This window comes from Mchenga conophoros, linkage group LG18, assembly GCF_057382185.1.
Source record: "Mchenga conophoros isolate Kocher_MC1m ecotype Shallow Benthic linkage group LG18, M_conophoros_male_GT1.1, whole genome shotgun sequence".
NCBI lineage: Eukaryota > Metazoa > Chordata > Actinopteri > Cichliformes > Cichlidae > Mchenga > Mchenga conophoros.
Window position 1 is genome coordinate 21,235,842 of NC_140543.1, and position 19,118 is coordinate 21,254,959.

Genomic DNA, 19,118 nt, shown 5'->3' on the forward strand with positions numbered 1-19,118 from the left:
TTACATTAGATTATAGCAATAGCAAACCATTAATCATCAGGTCTGATGTTCTTATCTCCCTTTCTCTGATCAACAAAGCCCAGATGAACTAAGACTATCTGCACGAACCCTTCAATCATTCACTCTCAGATGGCTCTTTGAGTTAAATCTCCAAGTAAATTCATGCCCATAATTTCAGGGCCAAGTCTGACCATCCCATTTCAAAAATACAATAAACAACAGAGCTGCCTTTAATATTAAAATGCCTTAAGGTGGTAGGCAATGACATAGTAATTCTCCATGTTATTTCCTTGTTATTTCCATATCTCCATGCACTCCATGTTATTTAGCAATAATTAATTGTCAGAAGAGCATCCAGCACAGCAGAAAAATGAAACATGCCAATAAAAATGGCCCGTGGATTAGTTTGGTATCCAACTGAAGACTATATATAGTGCTGCATTGTCAAAGGGGCCCGGAGCACAGTACGTGGGAGTGGACCCAAATGCATGCACCAAACGGAACAGCGATGAGATTTTAACAAGCTTTATTGTGAACACAGATTAGTAATGACAAGACGAGGGTGCATAGCGGGAAGTCTCTGACGAGGAGGACTGAAACAGAGGGAGGATAAGTTTAGGTTCTGAAAGTGAAAAGCTAACACAGGGAGGGAAGAGGGAATCTGATTCTGAGCGCTTACTTGCAGGCAGCGATCGTGAGGCTCTAGGAAAGGCAACCCAGTGAATGTCCGAGGGGAAAGTAAGTGAAAGAGGTTTCCAACCTTGTTTTCCTGGTAATCCAGAGTTGATGAAGGGCAGGAGGACAGACAGGTGGAAGCGGCGACTAGTTTTGATTCCAGGGAGTGGGCTGTAGAGAGGTGCGGAGAATCTTGCCAAACGTCCTGGTATTTGAGCTGCAGGTGCTTAAATTGTGGACCTGGAAACTGGAGGCACAAGGATATCGGGGTAAGTACAGCGCATGAACACAAGGCGCAATGAGGCCTGGTTACCACCATGAGGTAGCTGATGAACTGGCGGAGAATACATGACCGCGCTGGTCTTAAATACAAAGTTGCTGATTGATCAATGGATGACAGGTGAGTGGCTACTAGACAGAGGTAAATACAGGAAGGCAGTGGAACAACCTCTGTGTTAGCAGAATGTATTAATGGCAGCTGGAACCAAACACCACTGCCTGCCGGGTTTTTGGATGACACTTACTTTTTGTTTGGCACAATAAATAGTAAGAAAAATACATAAATGTTTTTGTAAGCAATAGTTTTCTAGAATATTATGCATTGAACAAAGAAAGCAATCTGAAGTCTATCCCAGCAGTCTTAGGGCGACTCTGGACAGGTCGCCAGTCTGTCACTAGGCTAACACATAGACACAGACAACCATTCGCACTCACATTCACTCCTGCATTCATACCTAACTGCATGTCTTTGGACTGTGGTAGGAAGCTGGAGTACCCGGAGAGAATCCACGCAAACACGGGAGGACATGCAAACTTACATTTGATCTCTAAATTTGTTATTAATAATAAGTCTCCATATTTTCTCAATTTAGTTGGTTCGGGTTTTTATGCCACTTGATAATGAAGACTAACCTAAATATTTCTTCCTGCTTGCTAGTTAGCTGGCTAATAAGCCAAGTTACATATTAGGAGCAAGGCACCATATGTGCAGGTGATGTGCAGGTGATGTGCACAATCATGTCAGACTTTCTACTGGCCCAGGACTAACAGACAAATGTTGTTTTATTGGCGTAAAAGGTCCCGGTGTACATATACACTGAAAGAGCATAAATTTATTATTTATAGCAAATTTTATTGCCGACCATTAGCTATGGGCCACAGACTCCTGGGGGTCCTGGGACAACACTTTAAGAACCACTGTTGTGAGAAAAGCACATAAATGTAATAGCTTTCTTCCCCAAGTCAACTGATCTCTGGGAAAACTGCCTAACACAGTTAACATCAAATCACGTTTGAATTCTGTCAGCATCTGTAACCACAACTCTGACATTGCACTCCCATTGGCACAACAACTAACTGCGTCCCTCACTTGACCTGTAACACTGTTTGGGAATGTGCAGTCATAACATGTTATGTCCCAATCATATCATCTGTAGACAGAAGCATATGGGAAAGCTCTTATTATGAACACTAATGACAACTAAATCCCTGAACTGGAGAGGACGAGAGCCTCAGAAGAGCAATAAAATGCTCAATGTGATTTTTATTTCTCTTCACCGCTCAGGTCAGCTGTTGGTTTTTAGAGGTTTGATTTGGCCCACATAAATCTGTCGCCCCAGTGGGCAGCTGTTCAGCGTGGCCACTTTTGTGTCTTTGCAACATCGTGTGGGAACTAAATGGCAGGGTTGGAAGCCCAAATTCTCACTTTAACGCTAACTTGGCTCTAAAGAGCTGCCGTGGTGACACACAAAAGACATGGGAGGAGATATCCTCCTCACAGAGTCAATGAATGGAGACGCTTTCATAGCCACCATTCAGCAGCTTTCATTTTCAACACTACGCAGGGATTATAAAGATAACATTTACCTAACTTCAGTGTTAACTCTAAATCCTGTGCATCTTTACAGCTATTTTTCAAGTTTTGCAGGGCTCGTGTTTATTCTGTAGATAATGACTTACATCTGGTAGGAGTATTAATATAGCAAGTGTCTCATTTGCTCCTTTTGGTAGTGTTTAATATAATCAACATGTTTTTTTCTGTTGGACGGCCACGGTCCACTAAAAATGGGCAGGGTCTAACTGTCTGGAGATGGTAATGTTACATTTAAATACAGATTAATCATAAGAGCCTAATTCATCACCATGACAGCTGTGAAAACATCCTGCCAAGCCCACATCCACTCCTTCCTCCTCTTCGTCCCCTCCGGTCTTTTCAGATTCCTTCTTAAAAAAAAAGGACCACTTTTTGAAATCCCTATGCATGTCTGTGGAATATGTATGGCCAGGAGTATATTCATATGCTAATAGCGGCGGAGCTGAGAGTGCAAAATTAGCCAAGCTTGACAGAGGCCCATGTGACCCCCAAAGACGTTGGAAGGCCAGGGAAAACATTGATCATGTGATACTGGCAAAGTTGAGGCCGGCCAGGGCTCAGTCAAGATGGATGCTCTTTCAGGCAGCACATATAAATCTCTGGGAAGGTTTGAAAATATTGAAATTAGAGCAGAATTATAACAAATAACTTTGGCTGCCTCTCCTCAGGAAATGTGTCATCTATCCTCTTCCCTCTCACTATCTTGTTCTGTCAGAAATGTGCGTGTGTGTGTGTGTGTGTGTGTGCGTGTGTGTGTGTGTGTGTGTGTGTGTGTGTGTGTGTGTGAGAGAAAGAGCGCACACAAGAGAGAGAATGGGGGAAAGTGGGTTGTGAGACACAAAGAGAGAAATAAATAAGCTGGTGCATGTGTGTGTGTTTTCTGTCGGTGTTGAGTAATGTGACTCTAAAAGGGGTCAGCGTTGTCAGGTTCTCAGTGTAAGATGGGACGAGTGCTGTAATGGCCAAAACATGATAGAGGACCCTGCAATCAGGAAGATACTGTGAAATGCATGTCGGGGAGCAAGACAGAGTACAGTGAGAGCGGGGGCCTCTGGTTGTGTGACCTCTCTGAAGTCAGGTAGCATACAACCTCATTTCCCTCTCTAAATGCTTTCAGGTAATGGCATCTGTGTGGCACGAGAGGTACAACTAGGCTCTACAGTTCCTGAATCATGCTCCGACAAGTGCTGTACAGGAGCCCCTGGCCTCAACCAGGAGTAAAACACTTCATTCCTATAAGCGCTACATTCACGCGCCGTAAATTGATTCATGAATCATTCAAATCTTTCAGCACCTACCTTAGAGTGAGGTCTGGAAATGGCCTTCTTTAAGCTCAACTCTGCTCTTAAAGCACTGCGGCATTTTTGATGTTGAATGAAATGTATTTCTTCATCACACTAAAGCTGAAAATAATACAGCACGCTCACTCAATCCCTTTGCTTTCATACCAAAAGGCAACTATTTAAAAAAATATAAAGACAGTTCAGAGGACTGTTATTAAAGTGTTAAGGGGTTGCTCACACATGCAGCCAGGCAGGAAACCTTCTTTTTATTTATTCCATTGTTCACCCTCTTAACAATATAAATTGTACCTCTAGTGAGCAATAGGCTTCACATTAAGAATGGGACATCCCCAGATTTTTGTTTGTGTCCCGTGCTGTGGTATGCATCTGTTTGTGAATAGGAGAAAGAGAGAATGAGAGAGAGAGATAGGGAGAAATCCATGCATCCCTGGGTGTGCGCAACATCAGCAGAATATAGATCCCTCGGCTTCCCTGTAAAAGCAGGTTTATCAGTGACCAGATTCATGAGCTGCATTCTTTACTATCTCACCCCACATACTCTGCACCATAGCGTTTTGTAGGTAAACGAGAGCAGGTGTGTCTAACTGCAAAAAAACCCAACAGGATTTCATGTGTGCAGGTTCACATGCAACTGCTGCAACTGAGAGGCAGGAATGTGATGTTTTATCATTTAGAATTAAATGTATCTAATGAATGTATTTAAAATAAAATTCCACTCTATTTTATTTATAACACACCACATCACAACAACAATTCCCTCAAGGTAAAGATTGTAAGGTAAAAACCCTACAATAATACAGAGAAAGCAAAGGAAACCCTAACAATTAGATGATCCCCGATATGCAAGCGCTTTGGCAACAGTGGGAAGGAAAAACTCCCCTTTAAACAGGAAGAAACCTTTAGAACTGCTTGGTGGTTATTTCACTTGAAGCATTTGGAAACAATGCAGATCCAAACTTCCTCATTCTTCATTATGGACAGCAGGAAGTAGGGGGCACACCTAAACACCTGCCATTTCACCTCAGGAGTGGAAACGGAATATGAAAATTTAATTTTTATATAGTTGAATTTTCAATTCAATTCAATTTTATTTATACAGCAGGAAATCACAAGATGCTTTATATTGTAAGGTAGACCCTACAATAACACATACAGCGAAAAACCCAACAATCATATACCCACCTCCATGAGCAAACACTTTGGCGACAGTGGGAAGGAAAAACTCTCTTTTAACAGGACGAAACCTCCAACAGAACCAGGCTCAGAGAGGGGCGGGGCCATCTGCTGCGACCAGTTGAGGAGAGAGAAGAAAGATATGCAGTGGAAGAGAGCCAGAGATGAATAACGAGTATGATTCAGTGCAGAGAGGTCTATTAACACATACTGAGTGAAAAAGGTGACTGAAGAAGAAACACTCAATGCATCATGGGAATCCCCCAGCAGCCTACACATTACAGCATAACTAAGAGGGGATTCAGGGTCACCTGATCCAGCCCTAACTATAAGCTTTAGCAAAAAGTTTTAAGCCTAAACTTAAAAGTAGACTTAAAAGTAGACACAGTGTCTGTTTCCTGAATCCAAACTGGAAACTGGTTATAAAACATCACTATACTTATTGTTATAATAATAACAATAAAACAATAAAAACAAATAAATGAAAATGAAAAAGTTAAAAAAAATAATATACAGTCAGTCTGAACTCTTGTTTACTACTTGACATTTTTGGGATCTCTTTCTTCTTCAGCCCCAGGTGTGTCTGCAGCCACCTTGCTTAAATTAGTCACAACTTTATCAGCTGTCTACATATGACTCTTCAATGAACTGGGTGTATAAATTGATCCCTAGTGTGTGTGGGTGTGTGCATACAGGCTGACTGAGAGTTAACATACGAGTTGTGAGTGTCAGAGATGGGGAGGATGCAGTTTCTGGATTTCAGCATGCTTCGAGAAACCACTAGATGCCGTCTAAAATCAATACCTTTATCGTTTCATCTTCAGGCTTTATTTTTTTCTCCTTTTTAAAGGACTAACCTTTTGTCTGTGGTTATAGCTGTTAAAGACTGTTTGCATTCACTTCAGGTAAGCCCTCGTACAAGGTTTTACATTAGAAAGCAGTGATACTATGATTATGACACCTAACATGTCATTTACATAGCAAATGTGTTAGCCCTGTAAATGTGACTGCTTATTCTAAACTGAGGAAACAACAGGTTAAAGTGACATCGTTTCTAAAATGTGGCCTTCTCAGTTTGCTTTTCGAGCCTCTGTCTGCATGGGAGCCTTGTTACATCAGTCTGTGTGACAGAGCTTCCTAGAAAGGCAAAACCTTTTTCATAAACTTAACGAATGTCTAGAAAAACATCATCAGTGCAGTCAGAAAGAATTAAGGCAGTGAATATGTCTGCTGTTCTGGCTCGATGCTCAAGAACAGCATGCTCCGAACAAAACTTCCACTCTGATGTTAAAGTACTGACCTTTAGCTGTAATGTGAGGGTGTTTACATTGACATTTGATTAACTGTGTAGGAATGGTAGACTGTTTTAGTTACACTTTTCCCCCACTGCAAAGATAGGTGTGAATACCCTCAAGAAGAAGCTTCCTCTTGAAATTTAATGTTCCAGAAACAAAAAATTAAACAAGAGGAAAGAATCTCTTTGGGGCGATCGTGGCTCAAGAGTTGGGAGTTCGCCTTGTAATCGGAAGGTTGCCGGTTCGAGCCCCGGCTTGGACAGTCTCGGTTGTTGTGTCCTTGGGCAAGACACTTCACCCGTTGCCTACTGGTGGTGGTCAGAGGGCCCGGTGGCGCCAGTGTCCGGCAGCCTCGCCTCTGTCAGTGTGCCCCAGGGTGGCTGTGGCTACAATGTAGCTTGCCATCACCAGTGTGTGAATGTGTGCGTGAATGGGTGGATGACTGGATATGTAAAGCGCTTTGGGGTCCTTAGGGACTAGTAAAGCGCTATATAAATACAGGCCATTTACCATTTGAACATTTTGGCTTCCCTGTAAATTAGTTTGAACGTGTAAAACCTCTGCATACAATTTTGTGTTGTAGACCACACAAGACCAAGTTTCCAAAGACCAGTGATGAACGGAGGTCATGGGCTGTCGCCAGCAGCACCCAGTAATAACTGATTTAAAAAGGGGCATTAAGCCCTGTCTTCAAGCAAACCCCTTACTGGCTTTCTATTGCACTGTCTACCATGCAGCCTGCTCAGTATTTATTGAGACACCTCCAAAGCAATCTGGGCTGGCAGGCACAGATGGCTCCTCTAATCCAGGTAAATTATCTTTGAACCTTTCAGAGTAAACAGACGTGCCATTCTCCAGAAGTCTGGACTCTCGTAGGCATGAAAAGAGTGGTGAATGAGGGTGTGTATGGGTGAACGCTTGTGAGCATGTGCATCACATAAGATACTGTGGAGATACAAACATTGGCTCTGTCAGAATACCATTGTGTATGTGGCACGATTATTGATGTAAAATTGTTGGTACTTTCTGTTTCTTCCTGGAGAATGTTCAATACTTCAAAATGATAAGACTGAAATTGTAAAAGGTGTGCTTGAAGATAACAGCTAAAGCTCAATCAGGTTTACATGGATAATAAAAACAAATCTACTGTCTGTATCTGTTCACTGACATGCTGAATAAATTGCACTTATGTTAGCCGGTTGGCATCTGCAACTTCATCGCAATGTGGTCATGATCTCCACTGCTCTGCTGATTCTACCTCCATCACTTGGCCTTTCATCGTTTGCATAACTCGAAAATGTCTTCTAAAAGTTTCTGACTCAGACAGGAAAAAAACAAAACACAACCACACAGCACTGAAATCGAGTTGACTTTTTTCTGACTAGCGTTATATAATTTAGTATTTTTCATTTTCATACTTATCTTTTGTTTTTATCATGTTTTTTGCATTGTGTTTTAGCTATAATGTACTTTTTCCATCTTTTAACACTATTCTTGTTCTAAATAAATACATATTTACATTACATATTATTTTTCAATATTTAATCATTTTAATTAGCAAGTTTTTATTGTTGTCTTGTCTCCAGTTGCATTTTTGGTGTGCATTAGTCTTTTTTTTTTTTTAACATCCCTCGATAGCTGGGAGTTAAAAAAAAAAACACTTCCAGCTATTGTTTAATTGCTACGCAGTAAATAGCAGAGAGCATTGTGTAGAACTACTGTGAGAGGATTTTAACACCTGCCCCATTCAGTCCTTTTGAATCAAACTTGTTTGACTTGGTTCGTTTCACCCTTGGTGCAGTTTATTTGTGCAGATGTGAACACAGTAAGGACACCTTGGTACTAGGGGTGCAACGATACACAAAATTCACGGTTCGGTTCGGTTCGATACTTTGGTGTCACGGTTCGATATTTTTTCGATACAAAAAAATGTTCATGCATTTTTAATTTGTCATTTATTAAAATTATAAATATATATTTTAACTCAAAAGTACAGTTTTTAAATTTAACCCTAACCCTTGTGCGTGTTTTTTATTTTGACAGCGAATGCGCACCTGCGGACCACTTATGTGCAGCCCTGGTTATTTAGCTCATCATATTGCAGCCACAGAAATTCTTTTGTCCATGAAACCATAAAGCTGCACTTTCTTTTTGCCTTATAGTCTGATTTGTCATAACTTCTCCGTTTTGTGGTAAGCTTTTCTTTGGCTGTCACTTCTTCACCCTGACCTGTCTTATTTGGCTCAGCAGAACTGAAATGCTTTCACACGCTCACTCACATAAGCTCAGCGATTCTCTGCGCGATCAACCTCTCACATGTTTAAGCTTGCTGCGGGAGATTTCACTTGTCATGTTTGCATAGTAAGCTAACGATTAATAAGACGATGTCAGAGGAATTGGTGCACAAATTATCATCACTCACAGATCAGTGCTGTCGCTCTCTATACACAGTTCGCACGATTGCAAAGTGAAAGCAAAAAAACAAGCGCAAATTCAAACGCGACTTCAATATGTCACATATTGACAGTGGCTCACCGATGCCAATGACATAATTACCCAGCTACATTTCTGAAAGAATGCAGAAGCATTGACATATATTTTTCCTACAATAGCCCGACGGGCAGGGAAGAGATAGATTTTGGTAGCCCGACTGAAAAAATCGCTAGCTCCGGGACGTCGGGCTAGCGATATTGCAAGCCCTGTATCTGATTGAGGAATCACTCATCTTTGGAAAAGAGAGTTTATTACAGAGAAATGGCTCTTTCCAAAAATCCGCTTCTTCTGGGCTATATTCTCAGCAGCATATTAAACATATAAGGAGAATCATGTGCTAACAGCTGTCTAAATGACTCGGCTAAAGTTAGTAGCATGCTTGCTTTTTTTGTCTGCTTCCACTTGTCTTTGCACTAGGATGATGTCGGCGTAAATGTGCAGTCATATTCGTCGTGTTCCCACTAGTGCTTTCAGGTTAATCTCGTTGAAATGACCTTAACTCCACAACACGGCAACGAGCTACCGCCGATCGCTCCGTGCATGGGGCTAGACGGCCAACACGTTAACGAGCTAACTGCGCTAGCACACTAGTTCACACCAATGTAATTGAGCATTGCATGGCACATCCAACATACTGTTTTACTTTAGTCCATGACTCGCTTACCTTCATGGTCATACGTCACATGAAAACCAAAATAATTCCAAACGCCAGATCTGAATGAGGGTGGGGGAGGTGCCCTGCGCTCTTCCTTCTGACTATGCTGTCTGTGTTGAGCGCTCAGTGGATCTGCGCTGGACAGTGCAGCCTAGGCGGAGTAGTCGAACACAGATTCACTGAGCGCTCAACACAGACAGTATCGTCAGAAGGAAAATTGATAAAATAAATTACAAATGTTGTATTGTTCGATACATATGCGTACCGAACCGAAAGCACTGTATCGAACGGTTCAATATCGATACGAATATCGTTGCACCCCTACTTGGTACAGAGAAGAGGTGCGTGATTTAACCTCAAGCTGAACCAACTCTCTGGTGTACAAGTCTGAGCTACCACCAGCTTGACTGAATGTTCTCACCTGGTGTGTCGTGACACATTTTGCTTCAGCGGGCATTTCCTCCAAGTTTTCCTCTATTTGACAAAACGCCAAAACACAGGAAAATACTGCAAGTTCACAAACAACTGATTAGAGCCAGAGTAAACTAGTGTGTGAAAACACTTTTGCACCTTTACAGAAACTAGATCACTTGTATCCAAAGTATGATCATGCAGACCAAAAGGGATTAGACTATCGGAAACATCGAGAAACATCTAGTTTTTTCATGGATAATGCAGATATAAAAGCAACTCGATTATAGAAACAGAATTTAGACTCAGCTGCACATACATCCAGACTGCAAAGAAATGAAAGGGTGAGCCACAAATACAAGACGATGTGGGAAAATTATTGTGATACTTTAGTTACAAGAATGCACTTAAATATGGGCAGAGACATGACTGCGTTTAATGAATTCTGCAGATTAAGTTGAGAGCAGGACATGGAGGTGACTTAAGACATTGCAGTACACTTTCTGCTTGTGGACTCAGACAAGCTCAGTTTGAGCAGGAAGATGTTAGCTACCACAAGAAGAAAAAAAGCTGTGTGTGATGCACCTTATAGGGAGTACACACAATACTCTGTAGCTGTGTCAGTGTATGATCGAAGAGATAGGATGAGATGGATTGTCTAAGATGGAGTTCAGTTTAGTTCTCGTCTCCTGTGCTAAGGCCTCTAGGGTGTTCAGACTCACCCCGGCAACAAAGGCAGCCTTTATCACCAGTTTGTTTGTCCTGTCTGCTCCCCAACATTGCTGTTTTCTACCCAGCACACCACTGCACACAACAGTGTGCCTGCAACCACACATTAGCAATCTCAAAAACCCTCCCAGAGCTTTGAAAAGGCACATAGGGTGCACATTGCAGTGTCTCCACTTTATCTACCAAACTCAGAAATGTACTAGAATAGACTCAAAAGGGATTCAAGAAATCCTTTTTTTTTTTGGTTGCGTAGGGTACGAACTACTAAATCAGGCTATTGTAGAAATTAAAAATTAGAGCTAATAAATTATCTACTAAGGTCAAGTTTGACCAGTAGAAAGGACAAAAATAATAATTAAGAAGCAGGTTCCTAATACATTGCATTAGCGCTTATATGAAACTGCCAAAACCTCATCTTTGGATTAGTCCATATAAATGTAGCACGTTAGTTTAACAGTAGACTGTCACAATTAATGCAGTAGATACAATACAGTTTTAATGCTAGAAAATAGTTGCCTTTTTATTAGGTTAACTTTAGAATATTTCATTACAGTTGCCATGCTCCAGTATTTGATTTCATTTTATGTTTATTAAAATGTGTACTGCTATGCCTACAATCCTTGGCAATAACAGAATTGTACATTCATTTATTGAATTTATATTTTTATAACTGAGAGACACACTTAGCAGCTGGTATAGCTAATAAAACACGTAGGACGCAGACAAAAAGCACCAGGAACAGACAAGCGCAAACTAATCCAGGAAACAGGAAGAAAGGACCAAATCAAACCAGAAGTTACAAAGATGGTATTTAAAAAAAAAACAACAACAGAGAAATGACCAATCAAAGCAAAGCCCCCACAATAGGGCTCTCAATTGGTTATTGACATTTTTTTAATTGGTGTAATTTCTACATAACAAACTAAGTCACTCTTCCTGAAAAATTAATTCACAAATTATGGGTAAGTTGTTACAATTGTATTAACAAGTGTTCAAATGACACCTGATAATATTTCTAATTTCAGTGCTCTTTATTGATGCCATTTTAGTACTGTTTTGATGTGTTGTCTCACTTGTGTGTTATTCTGTTCTCTGCAAATGGGTCTGTAATTGTTATAAGTGGCTACATTCAACTGGGATGGATGATCGCTTCATGAATTATTCCCTTTATATTGCTTGTACCGCGCATATTACATGCCATATTTTTGGACATTTTCTATTCTTACCTCTATCACCGTGGTGCACATGGGCTTATTATGTATATTTTTTCTTAACCGAAAAAGTAGCAAAGTCATTCATCTTATAATATATGGAAGATCTAGTCCATTTACAATGTGTAAAAGATGAGGGGCAGAGTTCATGGTAAAAGATGGCTGTCCTGGTGTGTGTTGTGTAACTAACGGCTGTAGAGATGAGTGGTCCTGTGATGAATGGTGCCGTCATGCGCAGCTATAATCACGCCTACGCATGGCTTCCTGCATAATTGATTTTTAATCCCCTAATAGAAAGTAAATCACACGAGCAAAGCCTGCTTTAGAGCTGCCCTGGAAAGAAAAACGAATAATAGCAAAGAGCGAGATAGGGAGGACAAGACGGAGAGGAGAAAGATTTGGGGTGCAGGATGAGATGAAAATGAATGGTAAATGTATAAGTGTGTGAGATAGAATTAAATATCTAAGTTGTTGCATTACAGGCAAAATAACTAAAAAAAAAAGGCTCTATATTGCGCGGCTGCATTACTAAACTAGCTTTACATGATTTCATTGCAGCTGAATTTATTATTCCCTGTGATTCTCAGCCAAGATGATATTGTTTGGAAAGAGTAATGAGATATAGATTGACCTGTCAGCTGATACACGGGCAGATTGCATCTGTCATCTAAAATAAACATGGCTGACATAGGCTGGACAGTACACTGCCAAGAAACTGTCATTTGCACAGTGAAAACAAGAACAGAAATAAACTTTGTTCTGTACACAAGGTGGGCCGAAGGGGATTCTCCTAGAGCTGCGGTTTAGCTAAATATTTGCAAATTGTTCGCGCCACACGAGCATTTTAACAAACACGTTCTACTTTATACTTCTCTGGTATTTACAGCTCCTGTTGAGATGTTTCGTCATTCATTTCACTGGAGAATAGAGCAAATGTTTTACTGCAGAGCTTCAGATATGGAGATGAGCTGGAATTGATTTTATGGACTGACCCCTTGGAATGCAGATTTACATCCAACTCGCTTATTTACGGCTGCTCCTCAGGCAGTCAAAAAGCTGATGAGTTAAATTGACCAGTTGCGACTGTGTAAGCATAGAGTTTAGGGTAGAGGGCACAATGAAGGGCAGACAAATGTAAAAACAGGAAGTCTGTCTGGACACAGCTCTGATAATTGTCAGCATGCACTCTGACTCCTGAAAGAAAAAGCGAGTGGGAAGTGGAGCCAAGGACTTGCTGTCACCAAATGTGCCAGCCACCAAGACTGAAGAAGATGGAGGAGAAGGAAGGAGAGAAAGACAGGGAGGAAAAGGGAGCGAGCAGAGGAGATAAGAATTCACTACAACAGGTGTCTCTCTGTCTCTCTGACTGATGAGATTAGGGCAGCCATATAATTGCCTCCAAAAAGGTGAGGAATTATATATTTAATTTTGTGTGCAATATACATGTACATGTTTTATTTGCTTAACATATGTTCTTCATATATACATATATATATTATACTCTTGCAGAAATGTTTATTATTATTGAACGCATACAAAAACTGTAAAAATCACCCAACAGGCTAAATGTTATATATTTATATTACATTTATGTTATAGATATGTTATATATGTTTTGTAGTCTCTAAACACCATTGACACGGTCATGTTACACAGTCACTCAACACTTTCACTCCCTATGTGTTTATACACCACTCTGTATTTACTCATTAGTTATTTTAGAGATGGCACGATACCACTTTTTTATGTCCGATACCGATACCGATATCATAAATTTGGATATCTGCCGATACCGATATGAATCCGATATAGTGTTTTTTAATCAACAAAACTGTTTTTTTAAAATATCTTGCTGCATTTTGCAAGTCTGCAAGTTCATACTCAAGTTTAAAACAACAACTACACTAAAGCTATTCTGTTATACCTGTATACAAAAAAAATATTTCATAGTTCAGCAATACTGATCAATCTAATAAACTTAAACCTACACCATCCTCCCTATTCTGGTATTTTAAAGAGTACTTAGCGTAAATATTAAGCAACCTAACTAACAGGGTTCCAACTCCCAGCAACAACATAAATAAATAAAAAATAGAGAACCACCCCTCACGCGCCACCTCATGATGCTTAATCGACGTAATCAACCTTAATTTGATGCAGTGTGAAAAAAAATGCACAGAAATCAATTATTTTTCAAGAAATATTAAATAGATTCAACATCTTTCTTCAACAAAATTGCAGACTGCACAGATGGTACCTTCCCAAAGTAAAAAGTACTATAGCTTACTAGGGTATATATATTAGACTTAATAGTCACTATATACAGTAATTGACTTCTATTCATTTTACATCAAATTAAAACTTTGGGTGTCAGATAATTATTTATTAAAAGCTCGACATTTTAAATGAGAATAAGAAAGAAAAGTCTGTCTTTGTGCCCCCTTTTCCCTGTTCATGCCCTATCGGCCCCCCTGGCTAAACTTTGCTAGATCCGCCCCTGCACAGTTACAGCCCTCAGCTGCATAGAAAAAGATCCTGGTGTAGAAAGAAATATTAAATAAATTCTAACAACAGCTTATCAAGCTTAAACGTTCTGCTGTTGTTCAGCCGCTGGTTTCCTCTTTCTGGTGCAAAGTGGGCCAAAAACAAACCAGAGAGACGGAGTCGCGACAGAAAAGCCGATCAGCTGATCAGTTTCACGATTGAAGTAGCAGCCGGAGAGCGAGAGGCAGTCGCTTGTTAAGCTTAACGTGGGAATGCTTTACAAACATTCAGAGATGGACTTACACACTTGCTTTACTTCTCTCGGGGATAACTTTGTCGGAGATGAAATGCCAGGTTGCTAGCGAAGCTCCAAATGCTATCCAGACCACCGACAGGTCCCGCATGCTACAGCTGCTCTATCACGTGATGCATACTGCTCCGACATGCTAACGAGGTGAGTTACGGCGTGTTGCAAGTTTTGTGAGGTGCTTTCGTGATATTTAATGGATCGGATTACATTTTTTATTTTTCTCCGATATCCGATCCAGTAATTTAGGTCAGTATCGGACCGATACCGATACGTAATATCGGATCGGTCCATCTCTAGTTATTATTAATCTCTGGCTCTCTTCCGTGGTGCGTCTTTGTCCTGTCGTGCTCTCCTCACTCCCAACAGCGGATGGCCGCCCTGAGATGGTTCTGCTGGAGGTTTCTTCCTGTTAAACTGGAGTTTTTCCTTCCCACTGTGGCCAAAGTGCTTGCTCTTAGGGGGTCAACTTATTGTTAAGGTTTCCTCTGCTTTCTCTGTATTATTGCCAGGTCTTTGCCTTATAATGTAAAGCATATCAAGGCAACTGTTGTGAATTGGTCCTATATGAATGAAACTGAGCTGAACTGAATATTAGCGTGGTTATTTGTTGTTATTGTTGTTTTTTGTTTGTTTTTGTTTTTCTTTAAACTGAACTTTGGCTTCCTCCCACAATCCAAAAACATGCGTGGGTTAGGTTAATTGGTGTTTTTAAATTGGATCTAGGTGTCAGTGTAACACTTGCTGGTTGTTTGTCTCTCTCTGTTAGCACTCTCTCTCTCTCTCTGTTAGCGCTTGCCCCCTGACAAGAACCCTGAAATGGATAAGCTGAAGAAGATGGATGGATGGAATTCACTCACCTAAACTGGAGCACAGACTTATTGAATAGATGTTTGTGCAGCTAAGTGCACAATAGATAATCAAAATCCTCTTAAAGGTCACCAAGAAAGTCAAGAAGTCCAGATCAGTGGACAACTTGGATTTCTTGTGTAGCCCTGTCTGCAATTATTCGGGGTTGCAGTATAAAGAAAAAGTGTACTGTAATAAAAAATGGTTAAACTATAAATAGTTGATAAAACGTTTAAAAATCATATGCTTTGGTACAAATGTATTTCATTTACAGTTAAGAGTCCAATAAGTAAAAGGGTTTCATGATTTAGAGTTCATTTTCTGTGCACACTAAATATGTTGGGGTGTAACCTAAGTTTATTTACCCATCTAGTGTCAGTTATCTCAATATGGTATTGTCATTGGTTGTTGTGCTGACGAGCCAGTCAATGTCACTCTTCTCTGTTATGGGGGCGGGACAAGTGGTAAGGTTTGTGTGAATCTGTGGGAGCGGACACAGAAGCTAAGTCTGAAGAGAGAGATGTCGTAAGGCAAACGTGGTGTGGATTTTGCATCTAAGTGTGTCATTGAGGTCGACTACCCGTGGTCCTGATAGTACTTATTTGTGATCTGCAAGAGAAGCCGAGGGACGCTCTGAAAGGAGAGAGAGGTTTCTGCCCGGATGGACCCTGCTGTTTCCTCGCCCCTGACTGTTGTTTCCTCGCCCCTGACTGTTGTTTTCTTACCCCTGACTGTCTTCACTACTGGTGAACTAACTGCCCGTTTCTGATTGCCCCACTAACAAACTCATTGGACTCGTGAGTACTAACTGGAACTAAAGTGCACATATTTTGTTTATTGCTCAGTTTGAGTGAAGCGGCCATCAGTTTTAGGCCTCACCGCACCCGAACTTCGAATCAGGCCTGCATCAAGCACCGTGCTACAGGTGTAGTGTGGACAGGTTAAAGTGTGTGTGTGTGTGTGGGCCCACTGTTACACAATCGGTTTAAATTGAGTAAGTGTGTAGTTGATCAAAGTTATTGTCAAAGGTTGAAATTCATCCATGTTAAAGGTGTGAGCTGTTGTAGCTGAAATAACAGTTGAAATACCTAAAAAGGAGGTATTTTGGGTTGATAATCTTTTATTTAAAATCCATGTAGTCATTTTTACAGTATTTTTGTTTGTTTATTTGAATTCAATCCATTTTATTAAAGTAACTGTTTATTTTATTCATTTCTTTTGTCTAAATAAATACCCGGTGAGGGATAAATTTGTGTAAAATACAGTTGTGGTGGTCCTTATTATAGCAATTAGAGGGTATCAGGTATTATTATTAGTAGCACTACGAACCCAGGCCCAGTCTCATTGTACTATATACTCTAGCTTTACCATAGCTACGTGGGACCTGGGTTACACTTGGAATTAGCAGGGATGAGGAAACAGTTATATCTAAGAGCATGGACAGCTGTCATTCAAAGTGACCATACCCCTGATAAGGCATTTAACAATATACCTGCACCATCCAGTTGTTGTGAATGTGAAAACTGGAAATTCAGTGGTTTTTTTTACAAAGCTGTAAACATTTTTGTTTGTTTGTTGGTCGTTTTCAGTTATTCAGTGTAGCAAGACCGCAAGTGGCCATTCAAGAATTTGCAGTTTTTGGTACCCACATATTGGCTTCAGTTTTTAGTTCCAAATAAAGAGGTTTTTAGAAAAAGAGAAACCTGTTGCTGGGAACTATAAAATTCAAGCCAAACAACCTCTATGAAATATATAGCTCATCAAAATCACAGGTGCGAGTCCCAGGAAATTGTCCAGGCTCATTGCAACACCTCCTCCATCCAAGAAGTAAAAGAAGTTTGAAGTGATCAACAATTCTTCATGGAACTTTGTAAACTACTTTAAATGGCTTTAAATTACAGACTATAGGGGGCTTTATAATAGATGTACATGCTGTGCAATCTTACGCACAGAGTTTTGACGATTTGTTTTTATTATGTTCACTTTCCCCTCCACCACACAACTACTTTAAAGAGCTTCACTCTCTTTTTTTAAACATTTATTAAAGTTAATGAATACCTCACCATATTTACCAATCTGCCCTATGTCCTTCATGTTACTCTGTTTCCGTGGGAACAGCTGCTTCCAATTCATTTTTTCAGTAAAATCTGTATATCAGTCACATATGAATTTACAGATGAAAAGTATAATTTATGATCTGACAAATGTTTACAAGGAAACTGTGACGCTGATAAGCTCTGAAAGCTGCTGTAGGAGTAGTTCAAAATTAACAGAAATTCCACAGGCTGCATCAAACAAAAATGTAAATGCCATTAAGAGGCAGAGCTTACTTTATGTTTGGGAAAGCTAAGGAGATTTCCATCTCTCTAATGTGGGTTTAACACTGAAGACGACGCTATGTATTTAACTGTTCATATCTGAATAAACAGTCCTCCAAACCAAACCGCTTTTGAAACAGCAGTGATAGACTCAGTCGGTGAATCAATTTTAACTACATGTGTATAATTGCCCCCTGTACAGTGTTTTCTTCAAGTATAACAACTGAAGATGAAGTCTGAGCCCAAAGAGACTGAAAAACACTTTGATTTTAAACCATTAAGCATTCAAAGGAGGTTTACAAACAATACTTGTATTTTCTTTGTTAGGAACAATAACTCACACTTATGAGCTGTTCAAAACAAATACATAAAGAGTTCAAATAGACAGACTATTAACCAACATAGAGCCTTATTTTAACCTAGTTTCTGTTACATCTGAACCCAAAGTATACCAGGGAACACTGATGTTAGTATAGTGCATTTCTAAAACTACGGCATGCATTGACATTCTCCTGGTCCATAGAATTTCATGTCTGATGATCTGCTGCTACCACTTACAATGCAGTTAGATGGAAAATTTTCCCCAGGACTAACACATTTCACATCCCCACATCTTCCTCTACCACTGCTCTCTACATTTGGTTTGGTTGAGTTGAATGTCTGATTAAGCACTTTTTAAAGCCTTTTCCACATATAAAGCAATTTGCTTTTTTGGCATGGCCTTATAGCTCATGATTGGTTGCTACTTACATCATAAGCCACCTAACAGTATCCTTAGTCCGACACTGCCAGTCGTTTCAAATTGTCTCACATCTGAGATCAGATTAAACTGGGACCCACCCACTTTGACTGATTAAAGCTTATTTCTTTTTATCAAGTCATCAAATCTTAAAAGCTTGTTCTTGTTAATTTTGCAGTGCTTACATACCAACTAACACAGATAAGAGTCTGGTCAGATATCCATATGCTGTCAGCATCAAAAACATTCAAATTTAACTGGTGAACTGAAATGACAAGACAATTTTCAACCATATTTAATTTTTATTAGGATACATTTTTACCCTCAGATCTTTACAAATGATCATTTAATCAGAAGTAATAAAACATAAATAAGCCATATAGTTAGTTCAGACTTTTTTAAACAATAAATTAACAAAACAAAGTAGTCATAAATGTGTGTTTAGGTTTTCCTGAGTTCTTTGAAATCTTGAATCATACCCAGAAGAAACCCTCTGGGGTTCCAGACTTCCTTTCAGAAAGCCAGACAACCCTGTTTCTTTGCCGGAGAGACAGATGCGTCACAGAAGTTCACATAAGGTGTCCCTTACTGTTTGTGCTATG